This window comes from Perissodus microlepis, chromosome 23 (genome assembly GCF_051167445.1).
Source record: "Perissodus microlepis isolate ML-2025 ecotype Zambia chromosome 23, ASM5116744v1, whole genome shotgun sequence".
NCBI lineage: Eukaryota > Metazoa > Chordata > Actinopteri > Cichliformes > Cichlidae > Perissodus > Perissodus microlepis.
Genome location: NC_140482.1, coordinates 10,550,852 through 10,573,290, shown reverse-complemented (window position 1 = coordinate 10,573,290; position 22,439 = coordinate 10,550,852).

The following is a 22,439-nucleotide window of genomic DNA, read 5'->3' as shown; positions in this document are numbered from 1 at the left end:
TAACAATAACTCTTGTATAATGCTGAAAGTGATAAATCTATAGTGGGGTATCTACCCAAGATATTATTTGAATTTAAAGGGTAGGAAGTTTTGTTGACCTTTTGACTTCCTCTGGGTTACCAGCAAACAATTTAAAATCAGGGTTGGAGTGAAGATTGCACGTAAGTGATACCCTACCCTTTACATGCATTTTTGCCTGTCATAAAACTTCCTGAAATGTCATTTTATTAGCAATCTAAGGCTTTGGTTTGAGCTGAGGTTTTTGCCTTTATACACATTATGCACAGGCATTTTTTTTAAGAAACTGAAAGATGCCTCATTCATTTCAGCATTACAGATTTTCTTTTATAGTCATTTCCATCTAGACCTAGAAATCACTGAATATTTTATGAAAAGGGAGTAGATGTGGACTGACCCAAAACTCCCCCTATCCCTAACCTGAACCTCTGTGGCTTAATAAATACATGGGACAACAAGGAGATTAGGAAATTTTTCTTTCCCATTAACTCTGTGGAAAGGTTTAACCTCAGTCACATACATTGCACTGATTTAGTATTAGTATTCATTGTTGGAATCACCACAGTCACTTAGCTAGGTAAAAGACAGCAACTTTTGTGGCACACAATACTCTGTCTTAAGCTCAACATAGCTCAACCCTCTAATATTACTATGTAGTACACTTCTCAGGTCCAGCCATTTGTTATATACAAGCTTGTTTTGTTCTAAAAGTAGTACTATTCTATGTACTATTTATTTTCATGATGCTACAAATTTTGACATGCACTACTGTCCCAGTGACGAGTTTGGGGATAGGTTTAGATCTCGCTCTTTAAATTTTCATGTGTATAGAATAACCCAATGGAAACATTACATTGGAATGCCTAATGGATGTAAGAAACTTAATCTGAGATCAGTATCTTCCGTTTCCTGAATATTTGACAGTTCAGCATATAGCCAAAACAAAAAGCAACTTTAACCCTAGATGATCCGATGGTGACTGGGTGGTTAACAATGACTCAGTCTGGTAATATTATCAAATCAACCTCTACTGTTTTTGATTAAAATTCTTTTACGATCTGACTTTGATGAGCAAACTAAAGGCTGCTTGTAACTGTGATCAATATTGCTTTTTTCATGCAACAAACCACTACAGATTTGTTTGCAAATGCAACAACATTTGCCTAATTGTCCACCTCATTATGTATCAGCAAAATCATAGTTGTGTCCTTGTGCAGTCAGATATATCAAATGATGTCACTTTCAAGGTCCATGGTTATTTTTATAGCCATTACATCCCACCGGTAGAAAATGCCTAAGCATTTTGGATCATGTCTTACCTCATAAACTATTCACAACCTAATTAAGCAAGAATTAATAGATAACCCATTTCAAGTTGTGAAAGGCTCAGAAGAACTTTTAGAGTAAGGTTTTATGTCACACAGACACACTTTGGAAAGAAAAGAAAAAAATCTTTTCTTCAGAAAATTCAAAGAAAAGTTGAAATACCTTTAATATTTGATGAGCAAGATCAAACATACACTGACATCATCAAACTCAGGTTTCAGAGGGTCTGGGAGTGGAATGAGCTGTACAGATGACCTGACATCAGATCTGCAAGATACAGTCATAGTATGGAGGGGCTCAAGGAAATACTCTGAGGGTACAAGTCAAAAAGTATAAGAAAAAGGAGTATCAAATTCGTATTACGATAAAACTCAGAAAGTTCCTTAAAAACTACAAATATGTGAACTGTTTTAAATCCATCCGTTCATCTATCACTTTTTAATGAGGTCAGTTTATGTGGAAGTAATCTTTGTGATCCAAGTACTCAGGCTTGAGACTGGTCTACACACTCTATTTCAGACAGATTTTTTTCTACTGTTGGCTCTGCATCATGTCAATAAGGATACAACCACCTCAGGCACACGGCAGGGGCTGTATATTCACAAACCCTACCCACCTGCTGGCAAAACCCGTTCTGTGTGATAAAAGAATGCGACTTAAATGAAAGAAGAGAGGAAATAAATGAGTAGTTTCAGGCAGTGGATAGGATGGACTAACATTTACATAGTGTTTTTCTAGACTTTACAAATTTCAAGGTGAAGCCTTTGCTCCCCCCTCTCAGTAATTGCTTCTTATATAAGAGTGAACGTTGCTAGCTATTTTGATTTTAGCTGTGTTCAGATAATGTTCTTAAAAATAAACTACAACCAGCCCTAAGTCTCATTGTCAGGCTATTTTTAAATAAGTTACTTTTTCTTCTTTTCTTTATATCATGAACAATTTACACCCCATATGACATTGAGGAGTGCACACTATACTATGCAAACTTGGAATGTGTTATTTTCAGCCCCTGCAATTAATGTGTGGGAGGATAGGAGAAGAGCGGTAGAGTTTTATTCAACCGAAGCTGTAAAGCAGGAACAAACTGTTAAACAAATGTTACGTAAAAATAACATATAATTTTTTATAATTACTTAACCTTGGCCGTAAGTTTTACAAGTTACTGTATGTAATGATAATTTCCACCTTTATTTCGTGCCCCATTAAACCTGCCCCAGTATATATCCTGTTTACATTCCGCCTGTTAGCTACAGCTCCAAGGGTGGGTTTGTCTTTAAGTACCGTGTGGCATGAGTAGGTGGGTCGTTGTTAGTCATTCTGTGTTAACAGGATTCAATAGTTGTGACATGGGAAAGGTTTACACAGACAACAAAACAAAAATCTTGGACTTTGGAATGGAAACAGAGTGGGAGTCTAGTTTTAGTGCGCCAGCAGATATAAAGACTATGTAGACCGAGGGTGCTTTAGAAAGGTGTTTACTACGTTTTGATTGCAACAAACTGAGGGTGCATACAAGATGTTATTTTTTAGCTGGCACAATATGTAACTACACTATTATTACAGAAAAAAAATGGTCAGCAATAAAAGGCTGTAATTTAAAGCAAAAACATCATCACAGTCTTATTTTACAGCTGTTGATAAGAACGCACACCTTTCTTCCCAAGTGAAGCTTATTATTATGTTCTCTAGAACTGACAATAATATCAAAATTAAACTAGAATTACCACTTTTAAAGTCCCAGGCTTAAAAGTAGTAGATATTGTCTTTTTACACAACTTATATGATTGTGATTTATATGATGACAATTTATACTATATATAAAAACCTTGCTGAAATTTGACTGATCCCAACAAAACATTGTGTCATCACAACATCAAGGATCGGTGGAAATTCCAGGAGGACAATGGGCTGAATCCCCCTTTTCAAGGAAAAAACAAAGTGATTCCTTTTTGCAGTGTATTGTAAATACAAGAATTTGTAGTGATGTGAAAAAGGAAGTTTTTTGTACATACTATGAATACTATGTAGAGTACATCCTTACTGCTTCCACAGAAATTAAGAGGGTAAGTAGCAGCCAGCTACTGCTAATCAAATACATGTGATTAACTGATTATCACCAATAATTTGGGGTCTTGGGGGGGGGGGGGGGGGGGGGTAAGTATTATAGAATACAAAACCCAACAACAGTAAAGCACGGTTGTTTGGAAGGGTAACCAGGAGAAAACGTCTTTTCTCTAAAAAGAACATAGCAGGATGATTTAAGCTTTCAAAGTGGCTTATGGACAAAATCTTTTTTTCTGAAAGAAGTACCTTTTGGGACACAAAATGTTATATTCTCCTTAATCCTAACCTACTCATACAAATTCATGATTCTCTTAGGATTTTCCTGTATTTCGAATGACAGCTAACATGGTGGGAGTTGCGTAGGAAGCGAGTGTTACACGAAGACAGACCCATATTTGGGATCTTCCCACTGAAGTGCTGCCACAGTCTTGTGCTACGGGCCAGACTTTGACAGTAACTGTTGAGCAGAGGCCAGAGTGTGTCTCCTTTACTCACCCTCAGCCAGAATTTCCTAACCAGGTTTGACCAGGTGACATTTTAATCACAAACCTAGTTCTTGAAATGTTAGCAACCTCTGTTGCAGCTCTAACTAAAGAGGGAAAGACTGCTGGGATGATGGAAAAAAAAAAAGAAAAAAGAAGAAAGGTAAATTAAGGCAGGAATTCAACCATAGCATAGAGTCAAGTGGTTCATTTTAGTTTCACAAGAAGAAGAAACATCATCATCACGCAAGAGTGCACATCATCATCATTGTTCTCTATCTGCAACAACAAGCACCATTTGGATTATAATATCAGCCATTGTCATTCTGATTCCAACCATCTGCGGTTTCCATGGTGAAAACTGTGAGAAGCAGAGCCCACACACAGGGACTTGTCAGCAGTCATGAATATTTTTCATTGAACTCTGCTTGTAAAACAGAGGAAGAAAAAAAAAGCACGGCATGTCCAGCAGGCATTTCCATAGAATTAGCCAGAGATCCACTTCGATGTCAATTTGAATTTATATTGCAGACTTTCATTTGTATGAATGTCAAAATATTTCACATTTGAATGCAAATATTCTGCAAACAACAACAAAAAAAAGTGGATTGAACTACTGTTTCCCTTTTAAATCCCAGCTGTCTGTTCTAATGTGACAACGCTGTCACCGCAAACGCTGTGCTGAAAACAAACAGTGCACAACAAGATTAGTGTGGCGTGAATTTCCAACAGGCTGGAAAATCCGATCGGAAAGTGGTCGACCCTTGCCGACACAAATGGGATCTGTGTTCACTCTAATTAGTTTTTAGAAGCAACCTTCATCGGTTGAACTGCAGTCATCTCACTCGCTGGAGAGACTATTGTTAACAATCTGATGCTGTAAAATCAGTTGCAATGTGGTCCAGGGGGGTTGTTTATATGTCAGGAATTATTCTGTATATTTTATTAGTCACATTATGTGATTGTCTTTTTATTTAAAAACACTGCGTTTGAGAACTGCTGAGACAAGTTCAGGTCCTACATTGTCAAATGGACATAATCTGCCAGCTGAGGATGAGGAAATACTTCAGCAAAATCAATCAATCAATCAATTAACCTCCTAGGACCTGGCGTCCACATATGTGGACATCATATTTTGGGATGTCTAGGCGAAAATGCTTAATTTTTCTCTACAAGGGCCTGATATCCACTTACGAGGACATTATACTGCCACTGTTCTATCAAAATTTAAAACCAATGTCCTCATATGTGGATCTCATTTGTCTCAGAAACAAAAATTAGGTAAAAAAAATAAATAAATCTGGTAATTCTTTGGTTTTACACACTTTAGATCCCAATCAACCCAAATAGCAAAGAACAATTTAAAATGCATGCCATGAAAGAGTTCGGGTCTTAGGAGGTTAAATCATGTGTGAGACATGGTTAAGAAAAAAAAATTTAAGAGATGGAATTTAATGTTAAAACTAAAAAAAAAAAAAAAAAAAAAAAAAATCATGAATATTTGAGCTTCTTTACTATTTTCGCTATGAATACAGTACATCTTCTCATTTTCCCATTCATCATCTGCCTGCAAATGCTGTGTTACTTTCTCCATTCATGTTTGTTTTATGTTAAATGTTGACCAAAATTTGGGTTCATGATTGACAGGAATTATGTTTGATTCATTATTAAAAATGCAATGAAGAATTGGAAAAACATCACAGGTTTGGCATTGTTTCTTGGGGAAATAATGGGTTAATCTCAAAGTAGCAGTCATGTTCTTTTAGTTGACATGGATTTTACCTCATTATTTTTTAGTAATTTTCCAATGAATTATTTTCCTTTAACTTGAATTTAAACTTTATTTTAAAATATTTACAGTAGTAAATATTCAGTTTAAAGTTGTAACAAGAACAATTGTGCTTCACGTGGTCTAAGTGGGTTCATCTGGGTTCTTTTTCTCTCTCTAAGAAACTAGAAATTCCCCCCAAATAGCATCACAAAGAATACTTACAGTCCAGTGGACAAGAACAGCACACTTCACAACTTGTTATTATGCCTTTTATGTGGAATCAATAGGCCAAAGCTGCTGACCCATTTCAGTATAAAATAATCACTGACACACATGACCTCAGCAAACTGCTGCACACTATCAGCACTAATCAATACAAACAACTGAAATAAATTTTGTTTGGGGTCATCAGTTTTTGAAAGTTAAAGTCCTGAGTTTGTTGCAATTGTTGCAATTAACCTTCAATTAACCTTTAATTGTAAACACTGTAAATAAACTTAGTGAGACATTTTAAGAGAAAGATACTATACAGTACTGAGCAAAAGTCTTGAGCCACCCCTCATATTTTGAATTCAATGAGCTGGATTTTCTTGAAATTTCTCAAAGCAGTATTGAGCACATCTTTCACAGTAAATGATTTTTCTTTCATTTTCACTGCAATCGTGTTTGACCATTTTCAAAGCATTTTTCTTTGGTTTGTTAAGCCATGTAAGACTGACCTATGACTCAATGACGTGTAAAAAAACCCCCAAAAAAACATGTAACTCAAGGGATAAATCGGTGTTGTGTTGCCACAAAAAGACAACCTAGCACAACAGGCAACTGTAAATTGTATTTTTAGGCAGTTTGGCGCCATTTTTTTAGTTGAATCAATGAAAAGAAGAAATCCAACAAAGACATGACCAGTGATGGGAATAATGGTGTTACTAACGGCGTTACTTTTTTCAGTAACGAGTAATCTAACTAATTACTATTTCTATCGTTACAACGCCGTTACCGTTACTAACAAGAAAATGCGGTGCGGACACGTTACTATTTTTCAACAAACAGACGGTGGAAGCTGTCTTCAGCTTACCGCAGCTTATATCAGTTGCATGGAAGTAGCTGTCTATGTAAGTAATCTGGGTGCTACAGCTTTAAGCAGCTGCCTGCGGACGGGAATCACTTTCTGCTCGACGATCACTTTTTGGCACAACACCTGGAGCTAGGGGTAAAACAATCGCATGAGCACTGCTGTTTGACTGAGGAAGAATAAAGTAGTCGTGGTAAGCCAATCACATGACCACTTCAAGATGACAAAGCAACAAGTTTTTAAATTGTGTTGATAGGCCACGTAAAACCAGAGTCATGATAAACAATATATACGTGGTGTTTTTTCCTCAATAGTTTCGTCACATTTACTGTCCAAGGACAGCGCTAGCAAGCACTCTCTGCTTATGACAAAAACCCCCAAAACAAAACAAAAAACTGCCATTTCATGTTGGTGGAAAAATGCACCATGTCGACCAATCAAAAATGATATGGCAACATGACATTTGGTTGTTTAGGAAGAGGGGGACGTTTTAGGAGTGACAGCGAGAGAGAGAGAGAAAGAAAGAGCAGAAAAAGAGAGAGAGCGAGTTTTGAGATGTGAGAGATTTGTGACGTTTAGCATGTTTGTAGTGTGTAGTTAATGTGTTGTCTTGTGTAGTTAGTGTGTAGTGTTGTGGATAGTTTTGTGTTGTGTGTCAGAACAATAAGGTGACTGCTGTATCCAGGTAGAGAACAGGAGTGATACACCTGCTGCTGTCAGACCTGCAGGTATCAGGCTGTGATGTTCTCCTTTATAGTGGACAGAAATTTTTGGAGTGGCCCAAATAATTTGTGTGGCATCTTATTGAATGCAGAACACCGGATTGTTATGTAAATAGTTTGAAATGGTTATTAAAAAAGGGGTAAAAGGTAAATGGCTGCAAATAACTTTATTGTTTGCAAAACTTGTGCGTAGGATTTTAAAATTGACAATTTATATTTGAATTAAATTTATGAGATTCATTAAACATGTTTGTGGTTGTTACAGTAAAAAAATATAACTTTTTCAACTCGGATTTTATGTTTTCTGTCTGGTTTTAGATCAATTGTGTTAACAACACGTGAGGTTGTGCTGAAAAGAATGATACCAAACAAGGCAAAGTAAATAGTTTTTAAAGGTGAAATGTACAGGGAAAATCAAAAGTAGTTAAAAATGGCCAGTTATAGAGGGTTAAACTTTTTTTTTTTAAGTAACGCAATAGTTACTTTTCAAGTAATTAATTACTTTTAGAATCTACTTTTTTGAAGAAGTAACTAGAAACTATAATTAATTACTTTTTCAAAGTAACTTGCCCAACACTGGACATGACTGAGGCTCTGGGAGATAGGTCTACTGAGGCTTTATCAGAAATTAAGTCATTCTTAAGGAGAGATCAGGCTGAGGTATGTCAAATTACAGAATAACTATTTTGGTTTATCTTCAGTATGTCAAAATTGATGGCACTGGAATGACATACTTTGAGCCAAAACGCAATACCATCAGAAAAATTTCCTATTGGCAAAAGCTTAATAGCAGGACAGTTATCCCAAGCACACTGCCAATGCACTAAAAACATACATGGATAGAAAAACACACAAACGAAGACTCTGAGTCATGGATTGGCCTACCCGGAGCCCAAACCTCAAAATCATTGAAGAAGTGTGGGATAATGTTGACACAGAATGGAACCAAAGGCAGCCAACATCTGAAGATGAGCTTAGAATGTCTTTCAAGAAGCCTGAAGAACTATTCTTGAAGATAACTGTGCTGAGGAATAGGTCACAGCAAATATTGACTCTTCAAGCTCATTAGAATTGTACAAACTTGGCTTTTGCCTTATATATTGTATTTTCATTTTTGTTTGCACGTTTCATTGAACAATGTACCCTTTTCTCATTTTCTTAGAAAATACAAAGAAATGAGGTTGGCTCAAAACTTTTGCACACTACTGTATATTGGTCAGTATTGTTACTATCCCTCTTTCGAGCATCGTAACCAGCTATGAGGTAAGGGTGAGGGTGAGGGATTGAGAAACTTTCCGCCTCATGCTAATTTAATTTTAAGTGAAATAATAATTCTGTATTTTGTTCAACTTAATTCAATTCAGTTTTATTTATACAGCACCGAATCACAACAACAGTTGCCTTAAGGCACTTTATATTATAAAGTACACCCCACAATAATACATACAGAGAAAAACCCAACAATCATATGACCCCTTATGAGCAAACACTTTGGCGTCAGTGGGAAGGAAAAACTCCCTTTTAACAGGAAGAAACCTCCAGCAGAACCAGGCTCAGGGAGGGGCAGCAATCTGCCGTGACCGGTTGTTATTCTGTTTCAGTGTTTTATTCACACAAAGATCATCTTCCAGATTTCTATATATACAGTTGTGAAATATGGTACCTGTATAAAATAAAGTCCTGGCAGTTTTCAAAATTTTCATTGTATTGTATTGTGACTTTCTTCACATCTGTGGGCTTTTCTACTTGTTATCAAAAACCCAATCCAGACAGCACTAAGTTCTAAAACGTGTTTATTGGTCCCCTTTTAGGTTTTAAGAACTAGGTTTAGAACCAGCTGGAAACATTCTCAACAGCCAGATCAACATAAGTTTTTTTTTAACATTAAAACCATTTTTTTCTGTTCAGGAATGCAAGTAAATAACTGCAATTTGGCGACTTAATCAAAAAATAATCATGTGCTTTTACTGTTTCATCTGCTTTTTTTTTTTTGAAAACTGTCATTTTGAAAATTAATGGACAAGAATAATAATTATATATTACCATGAAAACCATAATTTTGATTGAAGTGCTTGCACTTACTAGAGGATTAATCAATACAGAAACATAAAAGGGTTTCTCTATCTATCTATCTATCTATCTATCTATCTATCTATCTATCTATCTATCTATCTATCTATCTATCTATCTATCTATCTCTTTTTGTAGACAGTGAATTTCATTACTGTAAATACATGCTAGATGTTTGAGTAAGTACAAATATCTAAAGAATGGTCACTTTTGACTTGCTATTCATCACTATCTCCTTGCTTTTATCATGAATGTCACAATTATTTATACTTGTACCGGCTGAATAGTCATTGTCCTTACAACTAGTAGTCTTCATTTCATTGCTTGTGTCAGTGCACTCAAAATTGTTGAACATCTTGTCAAACAATTTGTACACCCATTTTGAAAACCCTATTTTTAAGGAGTTTCCATGAAAATCTCCATAAATTACTTTTCTCAGGTGAACCTTATCTCACACTAATGAAAATTGGTGTGTGTTACTCTTACTTGCAACCAATGAAAAGCCTCTTCTACCCAGTCACAGGTGAATTGTGTTACAGTATCCCCTACTCTACAAGTATATATATAATGTAAACCAACAGACAGGATTGGCATGAGGTGCATACTGAATCTACAAAACTGCAGAACATGGAACGTCAGCCTTGTGGAAGAAGGGTGAGGATCGGTGGAGGACGAGGACAAAACCGGGTAAGAAGAGGCCAACCACATAGACACGTTCCTGACGAAATCAGGGCAACACTTGTGGATCATGTGATAAACCATGGCCTCACAATGGCACAGCACAAACTAATTTGCTCTGCACTTTCATAGTCATACAGGAGACTTGCATTCGGACATGACCTTATAGATCTTTACATATAGACGTACTGTAACTGAAGTGCAGAGTTGGCCCAGGTGTGGCATAGTGTGCTGTGGTACAATACAGTAATGCTGTAAAGAAGGGAGTTTTGAATGATAGTCCTGTAACAATTACTGTAAGCATGTTTGCGCTTATTTATGTTTGTGTTTTTTCATCTGCATCTCAAAAAGGACTGCCAGACAACCTAGAAGAGGTGGAAGAGGTCCACTTTAGACTCCGCAGCAAGAGGAAAGAATTTGTGCAATGGTGGCTGCAAACAACGCTTTGAGACTGAGAGAAATACAAAGAACTGTCGTAGAAGATGACACCATCTTCGGAAATATTCAGTCAATATCAATTTCCACCATAGACAGAGTCCTCAGACGGAATGAAATGTCCATGAAGCAATTGTACAAAGTACCATTTGAACGGAACCGTGATCGAGTGAAGGAGCTCCGTCACCAGTATGTACAGGTAAAACATGTTTGCATATGTACCTCTGTTTACTGTAAAAGTATAGGCCATGTACTGCACTTACATTTATGCATGTTACTGTAATCCTATTTACAATTCAAACTGTACAATCTGTTGTGCCAAATGCACCATTACAGACTTTTTTATTCTCATCCTTTGTATAGCGTATCCTGGAATTGGAAGCCAGGGAACCCCTGCACACGTTTGTATATCTTGACGAAGCGGGATTCAATCTTGCAAAAGGCAGACGGCGTGGACGAAATCACATTGGAGAAAGAGCCACCATTGATGTCCCAGGCCAACGAGGAGGAAATATTACAATGTGTGCAGCAATCTCAGAAAATGGCGTTCACACCCATATTCCTCGTATTGGTGCATACAATACACAACACCTGTTGGCTTTTCTGGACGCTCTTTATAGGGACCTAATCCCACAAAATGAAAGGGATGATCCTGGTGACAATCGGACAATGTATGTAGTGGTTTGGGATAATGTTAGCTTCCATCACTCTGCTGTAGTCAGGCAGTGGTTTGCAGCACACGGCAGGATGCTTATGGAGTTTCTTCCTCCTTACACTCCATTCCTAAATCCAATTGAGGAGTTTTTCTCTTCCTGGAGGTGGAAGGTATATGACAGGCATCCACATACCCAAATGACCCTGCTAGCAGCTATGGATGCAGCTTGTGATGACATCACAGCAGAGTCCTGCAGAGGGTGGATTCGACACTCCAGAAGATACTTTCCCCGATGCATCGATAGAGCTGACATTTGCTGTGATGTTGATGCAAATATGTGGGCAGACAGACGGGAGCGTCTAGATATCAATGATTGATATGCAGCAGTGTCTGTTTTTTTTTTTTTTTTGTTTCATAACTACTGCAGTAAGGTTTACTGTCTAAGTGAGTTTATGTTTGCTGTAAAATGTTTGATTTACTGTATTTCCGCAGTTGCACAATGCTGTGAACAGTTTCAATTAAATATTATCAAGAGTGCATATGAAGTGTCTTGATTTTCCTTTACAATTTATGGTTTTCAACATGCCATGCATGCTGTCCAGACTTGACATGTCATTGGGAAGCACCTACAAAGAAATCCGTCACAACGAGAACATGTTCAAACCATTTGATTTTGTGACCAAAGGTGCTGGTGTAATGACTTGTAATTGTGACAGCCCTGACACTTTGATATAAGTACTTGCTTTTGATGAATATATTATCTGTTTTGATTAAGGGACTTGCTTTTGAAGCATTGACTACTTATTTTGAACAACTGACTTTTCTTTTTGATGAAGTGACTCACTTTTGCAAGTTATCCACCATGTTTTGCAGTTTGCACTAATTGTTTTGTGAAGAGCCTTAGTAGTGGTGCAGAGATCAATTCTGTTGTGAGAAATGCACCAAAGCAACTGAGGAAAAACTGTAAGACACAAGTTTTCTGCCTACAGCTTTCATTCATATCATCCACACTAGAAGACAAATGACTAAATAAAAGAGAAGGGCACAACGAGATCTCTCTTATGAAAATTAATGTTCACTGAAATGAACACCCCCGCCTAAATTAGCACTGCCCTGAAACCTCTAAGATCCCTTGAGCTTCCCATCATTTTGCATACTCATTGCACAAAAACTCAGACTAAGCACAATACATTACAAGGCCTTCACATGCAAAGCAGATGTATACGGCTGCATTTTGTTTCCAGCTCCATACAAATTGCTTACATCGCTTGAGCATATTCAGCACGAGGTCATAATTAATGGCGGTGTGGCATCTAAAAAAAAAGTAAGATGGAGATAAGGCTGTAACAGATTCTTGGCCTGACAGCAGGCCAGCTATAGCTTTCACAGTTTGAACTGTACGGATGCACAGATACAGTGCTGCCTGCTGGGCATGGCTCATGGTCTCTCAGCCGCTGATTGACTGGAGAGTCACTGAACTACGAAAAAATTTGACATTATGTCTGAGAACATGGCACAGATTGATAATAAGCCTGTCTGTTCGTGTATCCTTCATGCAATATGGACACTTGAGTTTCATGAGAAAGGACACATTTTACATTTACACTGCTTTATATTCTGAACTACTTGGGAAGGTCCAGTTTTTCAAAAGGAAGTCAGCCAAACCATGGTTGCAAAATTGTCAGGACCAAGTGGATGCTTACTGCGTTAAACACTTTTTTGATGGCACTTTGATTTTGGGTTATCAGAAAAAAAATGCTTTTGGTAGCAGCTGACCTGTTGTTGTTTGAAACATTTGTTTTTAAGCACTTTGATATAAATGGAACCCTGCAAAGAAAAGGCAGGGCCTCCAATAATTCACAGAGACAAGTGCAAAGTGAAGACAGCCCCAGGGAGAAAACAGGGATTACTAGTTAGTTCAGCTTTGTGTGAGTTAAATTGGTCGGAAGAGAGCAGTTGTGTGTATGATTGCGTGCAGATACAGTACACACAATTTCTAGCATGCCTGTGCACACATGCAGAAAATAATCTCACTGTGTTTGAGGTTAAGGCCAAATTGAGGTCAAAAGATGTTATATGTTTAAATTTGTGCCAATAACAAAACTTTTTTTTCCCTCACAAAAAAAAGAAAAGGAAAAGCTTTGTTTGTGCATCAATCAAGCCAAGATTTTTTTTTGTCTATCACCTTGAGAGACTCGCTGTGTAACTGGAGACCAGCTGAAGAGATCAGCTGTGGAATTTAGGAAATTAGCATCACTTGGGTAGCCAGGGCTTCAACAACAATAGTTGAATTTTGATCATTTCACACTGTTTTCAACCTTTTGTAATAAGCCTCTAAGCACCTCTGTCAAAAACCATAAAATTACAAAATTATGAACATCCAAAAATTGTCACATTGCTATAGATGAACTCCCAAGCAATGACTTTACTGAGAAGTGCAGTACGGGGGCCAGGAAACGGGGTGGGTGCATTAAAATTGAAAGTTTTTTCCAAAGGTGTGAAAATAACAAGTGGAAAATTCTTATTATCTTAAGAGTGATACCTTAATAGCTGAAACTGATGAATGAACTATTAGCTCTAGTGGCCTGGTCTCATGGCTTTGCCTGAAAAATTAATGATTTTATAAGACTCAAAGGTTTTCAAAAAGAAAAGAAAATATGTAACCCTTTTTTTTTTTTTTTAACGTGAATAATCCTGTCTCCTATAAAATATGTTTCCATACAATTAAACATATGCGAGCAGGAAACCTTGTTAATAATCTTCTTTGGCAAGTTGTAAATACATTGGTAGGGATTTATCATTTATATAGTCAACTTTTCCTATAAAACTATCAAATTACATTATTTACTTGATGATGGCAGTGCTCAACCTTTCAATGGCTGAGCACTGCCAATCTTTCAACACTCACAGCGCTTGGTGAAGATAGACTGTACATAAAAGATGGACATAGCTGACATGACCCATTAGTTTTGGACTCCACATTCTGAACCTCAGTACTAGTGTTTTAGCTTCCAGGATGTTACTAGCTAAGTTAAGCTAAGTTATTAGCAAATGCTAGCAAGCTTTGTTAGCGATGTTAGAGACACATATGTGGTATAAAATAATTCATAGCCATAGTTGCAGAGCAGTAGAGAAATATTAATGTGGCACCAGACTTTTTTTTTCTGAGTCACTCTAAAAACGATACAGTTGCTCCAAATGGCTGACCAGGGAGCGGATTTGGTTGATTTCCAGCATTCTCTGCATTGACCGGTGACCTGTCAGCCCCATTATGTTTGATCATTCAATCATCAGCTTCATTCATGCACAACACACGCACAGCTACATGGGCAAATAGTTGCACTCTCAACCATATGCTAACATGGAAGCGTGGCAACTCCTCTCTGAGAGTGAAGACTCAAAGTTCTGCAAACCAAACCGTGAATGGACCACCACAAACACATCTGTAACAATGAAACCTACATGGATACTTAAATCACCCTACACCAGCCGAATAGTAATATTTTAAAGAAGCTAAGAAAGGCAAAGGTTTGGTACTTCTTAAAAAGAAAATCTGAGTCAGTAGAAACTGGCACGAACAGGTCACACTTTGAGAAAACTGTAAATCTTAAAGGAGAAAACTGCAATTGGTGCAGCTCTAATAAATTGTTTTTTAACTGCTATAAAGTTGTGCAACAACCTCAACAGGCCATTAGAAGAACTGTAGTGTTTATGCTACCTCATTATTTCATTTTTCTTGAGGTTAGAAAAAGATCTTTTTAATTCTAGTGCTTTTTGAAGCTTTGTATGCCCGCCATCCAATCTCCTCTGATACAGTTAGTAAATGTAATGGTTGACTGTAGATCATCCAGCGACTGCTACATTTAGTGACACAATTTTAATACTTTTTTCTCCTTATGAAGCTACAATGTATTTGGAATATCACAATAAATGTGTTACTTAAGATTTACTGTTTTAATTCAACAATATTATGAAAAAAAGTTTACTTTTAATACATTTTCACATAGTCCCTTCATTTTCAGAATTCAACAGTAACTGGACAAACTTACATGATGAAAGGATTGTTTCTTACTATTAGATGCAAATCATTCGAGTCAGAAACCCATGGACATTAAAATAGACAGAAAATATCTCCAGTATGACATCACATAATCTAACTGGAAATGTATATATATAATATATAAGCTAAACAGAGGCATGTGCTAAAAAGTTTTGAAACGGCAGGTGATACATTCAAATCTCCATTTAAAGGCCATCATGACTTTGTGGTAAAACAATTTGTAGCATTTCCAGCATCACTGATTGCAGAGCTTAAAAAACTAAAACAAAGAGTGTTTCCAAAACCTTTTTATTTAAGGAATAAATTAAATCAAAGGGCAGCCCAATGCTGGTTACTTTAAAGTAGCAACTGATCTTCACTTAAATCCACTTAAAAAAAAAATCATTGTTTTGGCATGCTGCCTGTCATACTCTCCTTTTGCTTTGTGGCAGGGACACAGACTGGGATGGTAAGTGTGGTGAAAACACAGTCTTTTTATTAAATAATGAGTCAGGCAGCAGTTGGAAGGGGCCTGGGGACACACATAAGGAGGGAGAGACAGCTTGGGTTACGCAAATCAATCTGTTTATCCACAGAGCTAACTCAGTAACACTAACAGTGGGACAGTCTCTGAGACAGGAAAGTTATTCTTTCCTCTAACACAACATTATCAATATGTTCAGTCCACAACAACACTAAAAAGAGCTGCAAACACATTCTCACAAGAAAACCAGGAGACAAAATCAAATGATGGACACGATGCTGGATTTAATGAATAATTTGTGCTGCTGTGTCAGGACACAGAAGTATGAAGTCTTTCATACTAGTACAGCAAATGTGTTCTCTTAAAAAACGCAGCAGACCTACCGTTAGCTTTTTTTAGTGACAGAAACAACACTGAATCCCAGTGAACTTTATGTATCACCGATTCTTTTTCTTCCACTGCTTTAGGTGTAAAGAGGCAGAAGAAGTCAGCTTACATTAAATATCATACAAAATGCTGTAACAACAAAATGCAACAAATAATATACTTAAATACTAGCAAACTGTATCACTTACCACTACAGCATGTTTTTCTTACTGTCACATAACTGAATTTTCAATGTGCAAGACCAAGATAGCGTTCAGCAAGGTAGGTTAATCTATGCTAAGTATCATGTATCATGAAACAGACCAATTATTTGAAATTATTTAGAAATTATTTTCATGCTGTAATCAGAATGCAATTTTTGTTTCCACTGGCAATTAGTGCCATATATGAATTGCTAATTAACAAAACTCTAGACTTAACATATCATAAATGTAATTTTAATGTAATTTACTTCTCACAGAAAGTGTGTCAGAAGTGATGTGCTATTTTTGTGCAAGAGGGACATTTGGAAACAAAAAGAGAAACAAAAGTAGCACGTTAAAAACATTAATCTTGAAACAATATGTAATTTTTAAGAGCTATTGCAGGAGTAACTGGTTATATGATTTACTATTGCTTGTTATTTACATTTATTTAAAGGTGTTATGAGAATGAAACCGTAGCTCTGATGTATTTCAAATATTACAGCTTTACGATTATATTAGTATCTAGGACAGCGTAGATACTGACACAGGGATGTGCCTGAATTGTTGTCATTATTTATTTATTTATTCTGCCAAGGTCATTTTACCAACCAAGCCAGGTACAAATTACAATTTATTTACTCCTATTTGTAAGCTTACTAGCAATTAGTTTGGCTGTAATTTAGATTCAGGCATGCCATTAGATGCATATCAACTACAGTCGGGAACCCTTTACATTTTACATTGTAATTATAGTTTTCATTCCTTATCAGACCATCCATATACATTTCTATATCCTAATTATTAACTGAAATGTAAAATTCTACTTTATACTTGTTTAACAATAAAAAAAATGTTAATTTACCATTTATTAACAATAATTATTAACCCTTACCAGTAGTTTCTTTTCTGCAGAGGCACACAAGTACCTACACTGTCATCCTCCTCTTGTACAAATACTTCAGTGGGTCAGTCATATTAATGTCTTTAAGTTTGAGGATTAGACCAACCTCTCAGCTATACAAACTGCTTCCCAAACATCAGAAATGCTAAACTGCAAGTGGCACAAATGTGAGCAGTTTGAAACTACATGCTATGTAAGATTTATGAAAGCTCATTAAATATTAAAAATGAAAACAATGCGTTTTATACAAATTTTGGCACTTAAATCCAAACTGTCTGCATGGAATATTCCCTATGCAGCACACACAATAAAAGAGGCTTTGAACATACCACGATGATATGAAACAGACTTCTATATCAAAGTTGCACATTTTATAAAAAGATATTTTCATTAAAAAAGCCTCACTTTTATTCATCAAATTCAAAGGGCATCTTTCTATTACAACAGTTCTATAAAGCAAACATCAGCTTATGCCAGAGTGGGACATGAAGAAGTGGCGTAAGATAACTTTGGCCATTTAAGACAGTGCCTGGCAGGGTTCCTCAACAGGCAAGCTGCCTCTGCTCGGGGTCAATCACACTGTGACTGGGCACAGAGATTGGCCAGCATAAGCAGAGCAGGGATTACTTTGCCCAAGCTGAGTCTCTGTGTGAGGTCCATTGGGAGGACTGTTAGATGGAGAGTGACCATGGTTCTGTTGAGACGGGACCATCTGTTTCTGTCAATCTCTGCTTACTTATATCCTTCCCCCCTTCCTCTTACTACAAAGAAAAGGAAGCGAATAAGGAGATGGATGAGGATGGTAATGGGATCCTGCCTATACCTGACAGTGGTTACACTACCTCTGGAGAGAAGCCTTCGCTGCTCTACTGTCACTGGGAGCTGACTTCAACTTTGGTTGTCACAGTTGCTGTACAGTCTGTATCACCATGCTGGCTGTTTCAGTGGTAGTGCAACCTTGGGATGACAGCCAAACAAGTGTTCACTGTTCCTGTAGAAAGTTTTCTTTTTTTATGTCAAGATTTTTCTGATCCCCACTGGAGTTGAGGGCTCCATGTTTATGAGTTTATGGTTGGTTGCACGTTCAGTCTCGAGTGGGGTCACAGGAAAAGAGCCTTACACAGGTGAAAGGCGAAGAGGTGGTTGAACTCAACAAAAAAAGAAATGGAAAAAAAACCCCAGCAGTTACCGTTTGGACAACAGTCTAATAAGGTACTATAATTTCCAGTGTACAATTGCAATGAAAGTGCAAACTATCCATAGCAGCCAAGAACTTTTTTGTACTAGGCTGTAAAAATGCTTTTTAATGCTATTAAACTGGTTATGTTAACATGGGAATCTTTGGAAATTGACTTGCTTTTCTGAGCCATCCTCAAGTAGCCACTAGAGGAACTGTAATTTTTGGCATTTCCATATTGGGCCAATTGTTCACTCTTGGAGCTTGCAAACTGGTTTGGATCCAAATATCGGTTTAGATAACTGATGTGCAAAAGAAAGCCCCCAGTGCCCAGTTTAGCAGAAGGAGCAGGTCGAGTATTATGAAATGGCATAATAACAACAGCAATTTCCGTAACACATTTTGCACTTACATCATAATGCATTTTTTTTTCTCCATTGACATTTAGCACTGGTGAGATTGCCCTACCCCTTAACCACTTGCTTAAGATGCACTGAAGATATTTGAAGCTCTTTTTAGTGCAACACTTGGATGTTTCTGTGTTCCATCTCTCAGGAGTGAAAGAACAGGAAAGCCAAATAGTCTTGTAAATGCCATCATGCGTTGCATGGAATTTGCTACTGTGCTATGACTCACGCACCACCTTCTTGTCAGAAAATGTCTACTTTAATCCCTGTATTTGAATGATCATTTCCTCTTGCTTCTCATGATGCCCACCTGTTTTAGTGTTCCCATAAGGAACAAATAAATACTTTTCTAAAACATGTCCATCTCAGGTTTTATTTTATACTCTTGTCTTGGGTCTCTACTAGCCAAACTGTAGGTAAGTGGGAGAAGGTGGATGGATGGTCTGTACATACAATACAAGGCTCTTCTTTCGCATTGCAAATTTGGATAATTGAGGTTAAAGTTTAATTTATACTCATGCCTGAAATATATGTAGTGTTTACATTGTAGCCTACTCAGTGGCAAAGGCCACTGCAAGCATTTGTGCCTGTGTGTGGTATGCCAGTAGCAGGAAACATATAGGAGGAAATGGCAGTTGCTGCGGAGGTGCATGTCAGGTTACGGTGTAAGATATGGAATACCTACACTGAAGATTTAACACAGAAGTATGATGTCTGTGTAGATTCTCAGTCATCCAGGTCATGGTAGTCTAAGGAGCGTGGAAAGAAAGCGACTGGACTTCTGCTTCTTCACCTCTCATCCAAGAAGCTTCTTCAGTTCTAAGACCATATGGTGGAGAGTCCCAGGTATTTAATCCCTAGTGGGAGTTGTCCCTCAATAGGTCAGTTGAACCACTATTGATCATGTGGCTCATCACATGTGCCAAGGTGTGAAGAAACGTGTGGGTCATTAACAGTAGAGTGAAACCATCGTGAGACAGCCTCACCCTATAATGGGAGATCACCTGAAACAAGATGTGCATGGGCAATAAGGCACCTAGGAAGGGATCTCAAAACTACATTGTAGGTAGGTGGCATACAGTTGGTGTCATAAGCCACGCCCTCTGTTCAAAGATGGTCATTCACAGTGGACATAGATGGTTTGAAGGAGTGAAAGATGCCATTTGTCTTCACTGTCCAAAATGTGAGCAGTGCTATCCTTGATAGAGTGACCTTTATCCTTTAGATGTAGATGTACAGCCCCCCCCCCCGTTTTTTTTTTTTTTTTTTTTTTTTTGTCACCCTTAAATGTTTCAGACCATCAAACACATTTAAATATTAAACTAAGACAACACAGATAAGCAAACACAAAATGCTGTTTCCAAACTAAGGTGTTTATCATTAAGGGGAAAAAAAATCTACATGGACCTGTGTGAAAAAGTGATTGGCCCACTCATCTTTGGAGAGTCATTGTAATTCATCCACATTGGGGGGGGGGGGGGTTTGAGCATGAATCACCTTTTGAAGGTCACACCACAGCATCTTGATCGGATTCAGGTCAGGACTTTCACTAGGATACTCCTAGTGACTAGTAAGTCTTCATTTTGTTTTTCTCAAGCCATTTAGCTGTGGACTTGTGTTTTGGTTCATTGTCCTGTTGCAGAACCCAAGTGTGCTTCAGCTTGAGGTCACGAATGGCTGGACTTCTCCTTCAGGATATTTTGGTAGACCGAAGAATTCAAGGTTCCATTTACCACAGCAAGTCTTCCAATGTCATGAGGCAACAAAACAGCACTAGACCATCACACTACCACCACCATATTTTACTCTTGGTAAGATGATAGATGTTCCAAAAAGTTAAACTTTTGTCTCATCAGCCCACAAAGTATTTTCCCAAAAGTCATCAAGATGTTTTCTGGCAAAACTGAGACGAGCCTTTGTGTTGTTTTTGCTCAGCAGTGGTTTTCACCTTGGTACTTGTGTTATATTTGTCCAAAATGTAAATGTGTTTGATGATCTTAAACATTTAAATTTGACAAACATACAAAAAAATAAGAAATCAGGAAGAGGGCAAACACCTTTTCACACCACCGAATGTTTACCATGCATTTATGAAGTTGCTTTTTGGTTTCTCCAATGTAGAGGTCTGAGTACTCCTTGCTGCACTGCACAGCATACACTGCGTTGTTTAGTTTGTGTTCGGGAGTTTTGCCCGTGGAATGAACCAGTTTTTGTCTGAGGGTGTAGATAGGTCTAAAGTGTACTGGGATCTCATGCTTCAAGAAAATTGTCCTTAGTTTTTAACCTGCTACATAAGGGATGACAATGTTGGGTTTTTTCATCATTCTGTTTCTCCCTAGTTGGCCTTCTTTCTTGTGTGTCTTTGCCAAATTGATCAAGACCCAACAAAATGTTTTAAGAGCTTTCTTTAAATGCGTGTTCCTTTTCTTTCCCTTCTGCCTTACAGGAAACATTTTCTTCCCAGGTTAGTGCAGCTCTTTTTTGATGCCTTTGCAATGTAGTCAGTGTCTGGGTTATGGAGTAAAAGCTAAAAATCAAGAAGCGCTTCTCCTATGTTCACTTAATTGGAATATTAATGGAAAAATCAGCATTTATCTTACAGTGGGGCATTTTTCTCCATGTTATTTCCTGGTCTTTCTAGCAATTACATCATAAATTTAACAATATACATCAAAATACATTGCAAAAACAGTGGTGTAAGATTTTTTTTCCAACAAATCCAAGAATTTGACAGCAGAGCTACTCACTGGATGAGAAAAATCTCATGAGCAGGAAGACAGCAGTAAAGTCCCAAAAGTCAAAGAAACTTAGGGTGTAAAAAAAAAAAACTAAGCGTGACAGCAGACAAAACATTGCCTATGGAGCTTCATCTCTGCTCTTAGATGCACATATAACCCCGAGGACACGACTTCTTCTCTGTCACCCAGGGTCCGACCAGACAGTGGCAGTCACATGGGTGTGACTTGAGAGTCTTAATGTGAACTTATCAAGAGGGTGACAGTGAATGTGTCTGCTCTTGCTGGATTGTGTTTTTTCTTTTTGTTGTGGAAGCAGCAGTATTTTTGGTAGGTTTATAGCTATTATTTTACTGTGAAGTGTGCACAATTAGTGTATGTAGGGATGGTGATATCATCCACGGGTTTCTATACTCTGTATTTTGAATCCTCAACATTATTGTTCTAGCTGCCTCAGTGTTACTTTATTTGTGCCAAAGGTTAGCATATTTTGACCATAGAGTGGTCTTACTAAGGTTCCAAAAGAAGTCCACATGGGTTTTTCTATGGTTAGAACATGAGCAAATGTCAATCAACCAACTACTAGGGGTACATTGTAAGTTTGAGGTAAATACAATGAGTACTATAGATGTGGAGAGCATGCAAATTGTAAAGTATGGCTCAAATAAATATGAGTTAGGTGTAATTTGTCCACTAAAAGTTATCCGGCAGTGCAGAATACAGCACCTTATTCTTGTATTAATTTTGTTGCCTGATAAGCCAATAAGTGCTGTGAACATTCTCACATGGCTTATAGTGAGTTTTTTTTTTTGTTTTCTCTGTATGAAAATA